At 37.7% G+C, this 12330-nt stretch overlaps 1 protein-coding gene across 1 annotated transcript in view; it reads right to left on the bottom strand.

Moving 5' to 3' along the window:
- Nucleotides 1-11910, bottom strand: part of LOC127623677 (capping protein inhibiting regulator of actin dynamics-like) — a 37406-nt gene extending 25496 nt beyond the window's left edge. Inside the window, exon 1 of the mRNA XM_052098117.1 lies at nt 11778-11910. The gene's annotated coding sequence lies outside the window, so the exon portion shown is untranslated. The remainder of the gene's footprint in view (nt 1-11777) is intronic.
- Between the last annotated feature and the right edge of the window lie 420 nt (nt 11911-12330).

Below are 12330 nucleotides of genomic sequence, written 5' to 3' on the forward strand. Positions count from 1 at the left end.
AAACTTGTTTACATGTCCATATGATGTTTTTATATGCTAGAAGCTTTTTTTAGAAGCAGTCAATGCAATTGCTCTTGATGAACCCGGATTTGAACCCAGGACACTGAGTGGTGTACCAGCGAGACTTACCACTGAACTTACCATTTTCAATGGTAGGAGAAAGTTACTCAAACTATCATGGTTAATTAAGCCATTGTTCATTTTAAAGTAAAAAAAAAAAAAGCAATTGAAATATTATTGACACTCATCAACCTATGATGCTTTAGTGTTGTTTATAAAATAATTCCACTAGTGATTTACTGCTCTAGACAAGTGTAATTGCCAGTTCCCATTCAAACCAATGTCCCACGTTAACATGGGAAACCAGAGGTTACTCTCTTAAACTGTCAAATTAATTAGAACAGACATCGATGAAACAGCTCTGTTTAATGAAGATACCAACATTTTTTATAATTTGCAAAATGTCTTTTGAAAGAATCTGCTGAAAAGACAAGTAAAATTATTCACAAGCATCATGCGCACATCCCCAGTTCCATAACAACGGCACCCAGGGAAGGGAGGTTTACAGTCAGTGACACACATTCACTTTTATTAAATAATGTCCATTAACGAGTCAAAGTTCTTACATTAAATTATTATAAATGTTTTTAGCAAACATTTTGCAGAGATAAGCGTTCAAATCAAAGTTAATTACACTCTCTTTTGATTATCGTAATGATAGCATTGCAGCATCATATGTCAGTTTGGTTGCTATGAGATGTCTCTGACAATCAATGCACCCCTCTTTGACACTTTTTTTTTAAATTTAGTTGTCAGGTAATTGTCCATGAATTTTTAATTAAGTGAAAAGTCACATCACGCATAATCACCATGTATCATCGTTTTCATGATCAATAATTGCTGCCACGTCCGGGTACCCGAGTACTCCCTACCATGCACTATTACTGAATGTCAGGAGCATTTACACAAACGTTGTATTGAACCACCAATGCAGAATAAAAGTATTCACACAGGAATCACAATCTCATACCCAAATTACTTTTGCCAAAATGTTACCTTCTGTGTTGATTCTAGTGCACCCTGCTCATGCTTTAAGGTGACTATGATCCAGCAATTCAAAAACTGAGAACCACTAGGGGGTGTGGCAGATCAGATCGGGTATATTTCAGTATGGCTTTGTATCTTTACACCCCTTCTGATAGAAACAGCCAAACCCAGTCTAAGATGGTTTGCTGGTCTTCTGAGGTTTAAGCTGGTGTCACAAGCTCTGCAGTGGATACAGCTGTTTTGTCAGTCTGGCAAAGCTGGTACTCAGCTGGCCTCCCTGACCAGCTGACAAGTGCCCAAAACCCCTCTAAATAGGCCAATAAACCAGTTTAGGATGTTTCTTTTCTTCAGCACCGTTAGAATTTGGATGCCGGACAAAAGCCATATAAGAGCCACCTTAATCTACACATGGCAGTGTAAAGATGATTTTAGTGAAGCTAATGATGTATGCGATGAAACAAAAATTATTAAACTACACTCACCTAAAGGTTTATTAGGAACACCTGTTCAATTTCTCATTAATGCAATTATCTAATCAACCAATCACATGGCAGTTGCTTCAATGCATTTAGGGGTGTGGTCCTGGTCAAGACAATCTCCTGAACTCCAAACTGAATGTCAGAATGGGAAAGAAAGGTGATTTAAGCAATTTTGAGCGTGGCATGGTTGTTGGTGCCAGACGGGCCGGTCTGAGTATTTCACAATCTGCTCAGTTACTGGGATTTTCACACACAACCATTTCTAGGGTTTACAAAGAATGGTGTGAAAAGGGAAAAACATCCAGTATGCGGCAGTCCAGTGGGCGAAAATGCCTTGTTGATGCTAGAGGTCAGAGGAGAATGGGCCGACTGATTCAAGCTGATAGAAGAGAAACTTTGCCTGAAATAACCACTCGTTACAACCGAGGTATGCAGCAAAGCATTTGTGAAGCCACAACACAATTGTGGCCTTGAGGCGGATGGGCTACAACAGCAGAAGACCCCACCGGGTACCACTCATCTCCACTACAAATAGGAAAAAGAGGCTACAATTTGCAAGAGCTCACCAAAATTGGACAGTTGAAGACTGGAAAAATGTTGCCTGGTCTGATGAGTCTCGATTTCTGTTGAGACATTCAGATGGTAGAGTCAGAATTTGGCGTAAACAGAATGAGAACATGGATCCATCATGCCTTGTTACCACTGTGCAGGCTGGTGGTGGTGGTGTAATGGTGTGGGGGATGTTTTCTTGGCACACTTTAGGCCCCTTAGTGCCAATTGGGCATCGTTTAAATGCCACGGCCTACCTGAGCATTGTTTCTGACCATGTCCATCCCTTTATGGCCACCATGTACCATCCTCTGATGGCTACTTCCAGCAGGATAATGCACCATGTCACAAAGCTTGAATCATTTCAAATTGGTTTCTTGAACATGACAATGAGTTCACTGTACTAAAAGGGCCCCCACAGTCACCAGATCTCAACCCAATAGAGCATCTTTGGGATGTGGTGGAACGGGAGCTTCGTGCCCTGGATGTGCATCCCACAAATCTCCATCAACTGCAAGATACTATCCTATCAATATGGGCCAACATTTCTAAAGAATGCTTTCAGCACCTTGTTGAATCAATGCCACGTAGAATTAAGGCAGTTCTGAAGGCGAAAGGGGGTCAAACACCGTATTAGTATGGTGTTCCTAATAATCCTTTAGGTGAGTGTATATGCAGTATCAGGACCGCATCTCCATCATTCTAGCCTAAATATAAAACAGTGCACAGAACTGTAAGTAATGCCTATACATTAAGCAAAGCACATGAAGCCTTTACTGAATGTAAAAGTAAAAGGGATGAAATGATCTTGCTTTGCGCAGAGCTAAATAAGGCGCTGATTTTAAATAAGGATCAAACATTATATGATGGCAAGCTAGTTTTACAATGGGGCAGTTTGAAGGAACAGCTAGAAAATCACTGAAGCAAGATGGGATGGCTGACTGCATAGCATATTAGCCAAGCTGATCTAGCTGCGTGTGCTTACAGAGCACAAAAGCACACTTTTACCTAGTTCAGCCGCACAGCTGGAAAGAGCTGCGCACCACTGAAGAAAAACCTTAGGGAACATGGATTTGACCCTTCTGCACCTTGATTTAAACTCTCTGTTGCTGCTCCTTGATGCTTTAGGGGAAAATATGACAAAATCAACAATTACAGCTTATATGTCTATTAAAACTAGCAATAAATTTAATAAATCATGCTATATATCTTAATAGGTTAATATATTTAATTGTGTTGTTATGGCTCAGGATGACTGATGGTGGTTGGTTATGAAGATCAGATGAACACAGACCTTTCATTTATTGGCCAAAAGACCTCAGGGTTGCCTTTCACCATTATAAACCAGGTAATTTATAATGGTGAGATATAATATGGAACAGTCTATTAAATGTATAATATATATGGCAAAAACAAAAGCAAATGATTGTAAAAAGTAAAAAAAAAAATCTTTAACAGCAGATCTTCACTAGAGTGCTTCTTAAAAGACCTTTCTACTTCTCAAAAACAAAAACAAATACATTAACTCTTCCTATTCCATATTGCTTGTAGTTTTACCAAGTACTTTGTCAGCAGTCAGACCCATGAGCAAGCTCTTGAGTCAGCCCTAAGACTGCAAAATCTGTGCAAAAGGTTGTGTGAATCTGCAAGGGGTTAGTCTATTGTAGGTTGAGTAAACTTTGTCCATTTACATACGTATTCAAAAAGATAATTGATGATGCTGTAATGCAGGATATTTTTTTGTTGTTGTCATATTTGTATACAATATATACAACACCAATTATGAAAAAGTTTGGACAGTATGAAAAATGCTAGTGTTAAGTGATTTCTAAATTCACTTTATGCTATATTGAAATCATTGCAACACGTTATTTGATGTTTTACCTTGAACTGAATTGTTTTAGAGAAAATATTCACTAATTTCAAATCAGATGATTGCATCATGTTCAAAAAATGTAGGGACACATTGAAGTGTTTACCAATGTGTAACCACCATTTCTTCAAATAACGCTTAAGCATTTTTGGCACTGCAGACTCAAGTTTAAGTTTAGCAAGCAGAATTTTCCCCATTCATCCATTATGCAGGTCTTCCGCTGCACAGCTGTACAGAGCCTTCGTTGAACTTCATAATGTGCCACACATTCTCAGGAAACCGGCCAGGACTGCAGACAGGCCAATCTAGCACCCGCACTCTCTGTTTACTCAGCCATGTAGTATGTGGTTGGAAGTTTCCTGCTGGAAAATTCAGGGACGTAAAGATGTGCAAGTTATCCATGCCAAGGGCACTGACACACCCCTGGCCCATATAGACACTGGTTTCTGGACCTGACGCTGATAACAGTTTGGATGGTCCTTTTCCTTTTTGAACTGGAGATCACAAAGGCTGTTTGAAATGTGGTTTGGTCAGACCACAAAACACAATTCAACTGTTTTACTTTGCATCTCAGATGAAGTCCAGAGAAGTCAGCGGCACTTCTGGACATTACTGATGTACTGTATGGCTTCTGCTTTGCATAGTAAAGCCTTAACTTTGGATGCAACAGCAAATGATGTTGAACAACAAAGGTTTACCGAAATATTCCCGGGCCCATCTCTTGAAATCCATTACATATGAATGACATTTTTAAAGACAGTGACATCTGAGGGATCAGAGATCACATTCAGAAGTGATTTTCCAGCAGTACAACATGCTGGAACTGGTCTGCCTGCAGTCCTGAACTTTCTCCAACTAAAAGTGTGTGTTTTATTGCCATTTTCCATACTGTTCCAACTTTTTTTAAATTGAGGTTGTATATATAAAAAGGGTTCAAAATAAGAAAGATATTTAAGAAAAGTATAAAGATGAGTTTGACATTACATGGTGAAAAAGAAGGATAGTTTTTCGGCGGGAGAACAGAGTAACAGGGAAAGATCAGGGGAAGGGTTGTTAAGTAATCATGTGATCAGAGATACAGTTTACATACAGTACATGCGTACCCACACTCACAAATCATTTCTTGGCCTCAGACTTATCCTAACATATATTTGGATAATACTGTGTAACAACTGAAGGTAGGTAGAAAAGCTCAATTTAATTGTAATGTTATTTAAGTAAATTATATTTTACAATTACGATCAAAATGAATGTATTCAAAAAACAAGCAAAACGTTTTATTGTTTTTAACACTGTTATCACTGAATGTGTGCCTACATTCATTTTAATGACAATGAATACGATAGGAAAGCCACAATGTCCCTTTGAGGATGTGGGACTGCCAAGCGATAATGGCAGTTTCATGAACAGAAGCCTGTTATCATGCCACATGCATTACGCAAAGAATACTTGATAACATACAGTATATGGTTGTGGGAATACAAAAGAATAAAGGCTTACCTGTTTGTTGATTTATCTAGTTAAGAAGGTAGTATGTATGCATGTATGCAGTGTGGCTGTTCCACCTGCCTGCTGTTACTGTGGAGCTGGGGTATTACCTAGAGTCAGGTGTCACATTGCACAGGTGCAAAGAGAGCTCAAGAATGTTTACAGGGTTTTTGTGTTGGTGTGTGCAAATAAGGATGATTGTATATTTGTTTCTTCATGTGCACACAATTTGTAATTTACAAATGTCTCTATTAGATTAAATATAGCGTGAAAATAGATGATATGCTAATTTGTATCGCAATAAAACTCTGAGGCCCCCAAAGGTATTTTGACACTTTTTGGCACTTAAGCAGCCCCTATAAATGTATGAATTTCATTGCATAGATGACAAAATATCAAACCATCTGCACATTTTTCTTTACCATTTTTAGCTAGGTTGTAATTACTTTAACCAGCTGGTCCCAAAACTATTTTTAGTGGATGTATGAAGTCACCACAGATCTAGGTTATCACCTTATAATGCTCCACTAATGTTTGACACTAATGTTTAGACAACAGAATATGTCAAATACTTTTTTAATTTTGAACAATTTATATATTGTTTTATAACCTCAAACCTTTTCTTTCTTTAAATGCAACTTGATTTGCTATTTTGTTATGTAATGCAAAGATATTTATATATTTTAAGTGTTTCTTATGTGTCAAAATACTTTTTTGGGCCAATATTTTTGTGTGTTCCTTACGAGTAACTGTGGCGTTTTTGTTTGCACAATGCCTATGTGAGGGCTTAGTCACCTATGCCCGAGATGTGTTTACACACATGACAGAAAACAATACATGAATGTATAAATGTGTCCAATAGAGAAGAAAGTGGGTGATGATGGTGAGGTAGTGTGCTGGTTCATACTGCCGTCTCTGTTACTACTCACAGAATGCCACTTTGTTCATCTGCCAGCTTACCAGGGCAGAAAGAACAGATGTGCATTGATCATTTCAAACGGCATAACAGACACAAAGACGAGACTGTGACTGTAAACTTGTTTGTGAAGATATGTGTGAAATGCGTGTGTGTATTGTGTAATAACACATATGCCTCCATAAACTGAGTAAAGACTTTTGATGGATCAATATTGGCAAAAACAGCTACCAGTCACTCACTACACAGATCAAAATATAGATTGGCCAGGTACATTGTATGCCCCTTATAGTTACTGCAATGTAATTATAGATCTCTTTAGGGTAATATACAATCTCTTAGGACAATAACAGTTTAAGCGGTTAGCATAAACAATTTCATCATCACTAAAAGGCATGTTCACAGAGCATTAACAATACTAAAGGAATTGTAAATTCGGTATGCCCTCATGTTTTTCCAAACCCATATGACTTTTTTCTTCCTTGGAGCACATGGAGATATTTTGATGATATTTTATGATTTTGTCGCAAACTGCTCTCCATAGAATGAAAATGGGACCAGGGGTTGTCGAAGAAAATGCCCTCATAAAAGCATCATATGTTTGAGGAACAAACAGAATTTTAAAACATTATTCACTGAAACTCCTTGAAATGCATAAAAGCTTTATTGACAACCATTAGTCACCATTTACTTTTGTGGTGCAAATTTTGTTTAGCACAGACTTTGTCTGCGTGTTTGTGGAGTAGCTTCATCTCTAAAGTTTTAGTGAATCTGATGCTAAACCAGCACAGGTAGCACATTTCATCAAACATGCTTTGTTTGTTTTGACCAATCCAACATGTCAGCTTCTGACTGCATAGCATATTTGCAGTTCGGTTGGGACTACCTGTTTGACAGCCAGAAGGTGTGGTAGGAGTAATTGGGAAACGTGCTGGAAACAGTCATTATTGTAATTCAATTTGGTGCCACAGTGGCAAATATATTACACTCTGCAGCTTAAAGCAAGCTATTTTAAACCATTTGTGTTCTGTTTGAGAAATAAATAAAGTTTTTCATCTCACCTGGATTTTCTTTGTATTGTAACGGTGTTAAAATAAGATTCAAAATCTACTGCACTAAAGGGCTGAGTGTTCCTTGGATATGTTAAACTTCAGAGACTGTGGTGACTCTGTGACCTCAAGATGGCAGCCAATATCTGCATTTAATAAAAACTCTCACAGAACAGACACAGAAGAGAATTATGGAGGAATCAGATTCAATCTGAAACATTACATTTCAGGATCTGTTTGAGAAACAGACCAAGATGAGCAGCCCACTTCAATAAAGCACACTGCCCCCAGTGATATCTACCTGCACAATAGCCACATTCACAGTGTCAATATCTGGGACTGACAATCGTATTTATTAACAGGTGTGTGTCTTGAAATGTCCTATTTATACAACAGCTTACAATAGCAGCTTGAATATGGTCTGTATGAATAAATAACTGAAGTAACAACTGTGTCCTATTCTCCCGATAGCCTTGAGTTACACCTGTAACAATAATGACAGACTGAAGTAAATATCAAAGCTAGCAACATCCATTACACCAGAAAGGTTTATCACAATTGACACTGTTTTAAATAAACTTGTGTGTATGGTCCCATGTAGACCAGGATGTAATTGCGTTTACATAAACAATTGTGGTAATTTTTTTTACTCCACTAAACGTTAGGTTTAGGGTTGGGGTTTTGGTTAGGGGATACAGTTAATAAAATATGCATTTCATCACTCACAACTAAAATCCAATTTCGGAAACGTTAGACCTACTGTTACCACCATTCTTTTAAACCGGCAATACTTATTTTGATCAAGTTGACCATATTCACTTCACCAATGCTTGTGAACAGCCTGGCTTCAGGTTCATCGGTCAGACCAGCACCAAACCAGCATTGTTAACCAGCTTGGACCAGCATGGAAATTCATGATGGTCTAAGCTGGTCTTTTTAGCAGGGTTGTCATTGTATTGCTATACAAGGCCAACGTTTTGTGTACTCAAGGACCAACCTGTGTTCAGTTAATGGATTTTCTGAACAACATTAATTTGTGGTTTCAGTGAAATTAGATGCTATGTTATTACAATTATTGCTGAGGAGCATCTTTTTTGATATAGTGCAGTGTTAGCAGAGAGAGAGACTAAAGCTAAAGCTAAAATGTCTTACTTACAGCACATACTTGTCTGATTAAAATGAGAGGAAAAATTGGGTTGAACCAAGGAATGTAATTACAGTGTGTTCCCTAACAGACACACAAGTGCTGTCTCTAGTCACAGTCTCCTTCTCTCTTTCAAGCACACACACACACACACACACGATTGCACAAACAGTCACTCTCTTACTCATAGTACAAACAGTTGTACATGCATTTGCATTTCAGAACATTCAGCACTCATCCATTAAATCTGATAAAACTGGCCTTTGTTGTGTTTGTCCCGTAGAAACACAGTGAACTATCTCTCACCAACTCCTCTTTTCTTGCTCTTAAATCTTTATAAACATTCCTCCCTCTTTTCATTAACCACTACTGCAGTGTCACTATTGGTAGTGGTCTGCACTGATTGTGTTTGGCTACTGGAGATCAGTGATTTGAAAGGTATCATTGTGTATTCTCTAGTTTTAGTTTTGTGTGTGTGCTCTGCTTCACTATTTCTCACACAATATCACACAAGCCTTAGTCAAAGCAACAACCATTCAGATGAATTATTAAATATTAATAAAAGATTGATTATGTTAAATATTAATCATTATGGTAGGATCTGAGTGTTTGTTGCAAAAAATTACAAATGCAAGCATATCATGCAACATCTTTGTGTTTGTAATACATGAATGTCTGTCAAATAGACACATAATGGCCTTGTTTACACTAATGAGGACACAAAACTCAACTGCATGTGAATAGCCACTTGCCCCGACTAATGGACTGACCTAAATGTTAGCAGTTGAGTGTTCTAGTGTCTTGGCAACATTTGCCCTGTTTCCATACATTCAATTAGTTCTCTATTTTATAAGTGAATGTCATTTTCTCGTACATTCTGTAAAGTGAATATCAGTTCTACTCAGATTGCCTTATCCACACACCATTCTGTGAAAACATATGGCCACTTTTTGTTTCATGTGCTATTCTTAAGTGTATATCTCTGCTCATGAAAATTTGTTTTTATTGTCTAATAATACCAATGTTCAGATTGTGTTACCTTATAGCTAAGGGTTGTGTTATCAGTGGATATTTATATACTGTTTGGTAGTGTCTATGCCTATATATATCTGTCTATTATACTGTATGCTCTATTTATTTGAAAATCTGCAGCCTATGGTAATATAAATTCCCCTAGGGATATCTGTGTCATACGACACTAGAGTGCAACTTTATACCACGTAATGCTTAAGAGACAATGTCATATCTATCACATCAAAACCGTAAGAATAATAAAGTGCATATAATTAGGTCATATTGTGATGGAAAATAACATCCTTCTAGTCCAGCATGCTTAAGGCACACCCACTGCTCTCTAAAGATGTATAACCTTATTCAGATTATGCTGTGGGATCATTTGTCTCACTAACAAAAGCATATACACTCAGGTAAATCATAGGGCCTTTCCCCTTCACTGGTCAACTTGTAATGATGCAGTACTTTTTATGGATTAATATTAATTGGCCTTTTCATGAATTATTTACGGTGGGAGTAAGCCTCAAGAGCAGTCACTCTGGGTTCATCTACTAGAATGCACAAATCTCCAGGGTGTATTTGGGGAACATTCTCCCAAATTGAGGTCGGCAGTGGGAACTTCTGGGGCTATTTCCTGTTTTAAAAATGGACATGTTTAGCCTTCAAATGGCAAGCCTGAGGATGTACAACTGAAAGAGCAGTGGTAGCTTGTTTTCAAAGGGAAGAAAATTTTCTTAATGTTTCTAATGCTATTTTTATGAGGTGGAAACCATATATGTTTTCAACTTTTTCTCTTATTAACATTTTTTAATTGCTCTATATATATGTTATGGTCGTCAATTTTACCACTCAAATGTTTCATTAAGGATTCATGACCTCACATTTACATGATGATTTATTAACTGAGTTTTCATGAGGAGAAATTAATTTATTTGGAAGATATCAAGCCATATGTTTTGGTACTAAGGTCTAACAGTATTTTTTCAAACATTTTAGAAGCCTAACACCCAAGACATTTTGAGTGACGGTGTTGTGCGTCAGGTTACATGTTTCTTTGACGTAAGCATGATATAGATCAATTGGAAAATAACTTGTAATGCCTGCTTAATGCCAATTACGTCTATACATTTATTAATAATCCATTCATCCATGTACTATACACAAAAAAAATCTGTCTGAATCAACCTCGCTACATTAGATTAACCAAGAAAATTAATTTTAAGGGTTAGATAAGGTAGACATAGATCCTTAAGGTAACAATTGGCAGGTAAACAGTGTATGAAGTGGAAAGTGAGAGGAAATCACAACCTTATATAGTAAGCTTAGGGGTTTTCTGCATGCTATCAGTCATTGATGTTATCATTCTCACATCACCTCAATACAGATTATATTGATAGATGGGCAATAAACAGCTCAATGCATGAACACCATACATTACATCCATAGTGTGATTTATTGTGGGTCTTGGTATACAATACAAAGAAACACTTTTCTGAAATGTAATTTACACCATTACATCATCATTACATTATGTTGAAAGAAGAAAAATTATGCCAGGCGCAGTCAAAAAAAAATAAAAAAATCTGGTATTCTGATTATTGACCACTCTCTTGCATGAATTTGCCTATTATAGTGATATTCAAACATTTCGGTGATTTCTATTTGGCTTATCTTTGTAGTAAGTGACCATTCATATCCTCTGTAGGAACGGGCAAAAGATGGCATATTTTGCCACAAAAGCGTGCATTCTTACACATCGTAAGTAAACGACACGCGAAAAGCTCAGGGCACCATCAAATGCCTGCACCAATTCTCATAAGCATAGCCTATTATGAATGACTGACGATTTAAATGATGTATTCATAATTCAAATGGTCAACAATTTGCACACATATCCGAGGAATTCATAGCCTCACGTAATCAAAACGACTGTCATTCATAAATAAGCTAATAAAAGGCAAGATGTGGAGGGGCATAACTGACCAGGCGTATTGTCAAGAATGATGTGATGTAAACATATCGACGGCGTTTTCTACAGAATGATAATTGCATGCATTTTAACGTGAAAAGCAGCTCGAGACCTACAGCGTTCATGCCCCCAGCTGCGCACTTATCTGTGAGGAATGGTGGCTTTTGTAAAATGAGCTATATGACAAGGTCAGTATCACCGACAAAGCTATGCAGTTTAAACAAATGTAAATTTGCAGAAATCTCCTACCTCTCCCTTGTGTGACACAGCACAACGAGTAGTTCCTATGCTTCTTATATTGAGTCTCGCGGCTCTCGGTTATATCCCATTCAAGTCGCAGCACGCGAGCTGACCTCTTTGAATATGTGTGTGTGTGTGTTTGTTGCTGATGCTGCGAGTGCTCGGCCTCCTCCACGCGTCAGATTCGAACGCGTTTATTGCGCGCGGAGGCGCTGCTTCACACAGTTGCACGTGAAACACCAGGGTGTGGCAGAGGCCGTTCACACAACATAAACAGAGCATCCATCCTTGATATTTCGCTTTCTAAACCCAGAAAATGTCTATTTAATGAATGAGGCACAACCCTGCAGGTCACACAATATAAAATATTAGCAGTGATTAAATAGTAAATGGTCTTTTTGGCCTAGCACTGACAGTTGCCTCTAAAAATAGTGTTCAAAGGGAAATTGTAGAACTACTCTCCAAATAGAACATTAGCCTCTACTACCTGTCTCAGGGGTGCTGAGGACAATTTAAATAACTATTTTGGTGTAATGTGGGCAAATTAAATAATTATTTATTT

The sequence above is a fragment of the Xyrauchen texanus genome, chromosome 30, assembly GCF_025860055.1.
Source record: "Xyrauchen texanus isolate HMW12.3.18 chromosome 30, RBS_HiC_50CHRs, whole genome shotgun sequence".
NCBI classification, from domain to species: domain Eukaryota; kingdom Metazoa; phylum Chordata; class Actinopteri; order Cypriniformes; family Catostomidae; genus Xyrauchen; species Xyrauchen texanus.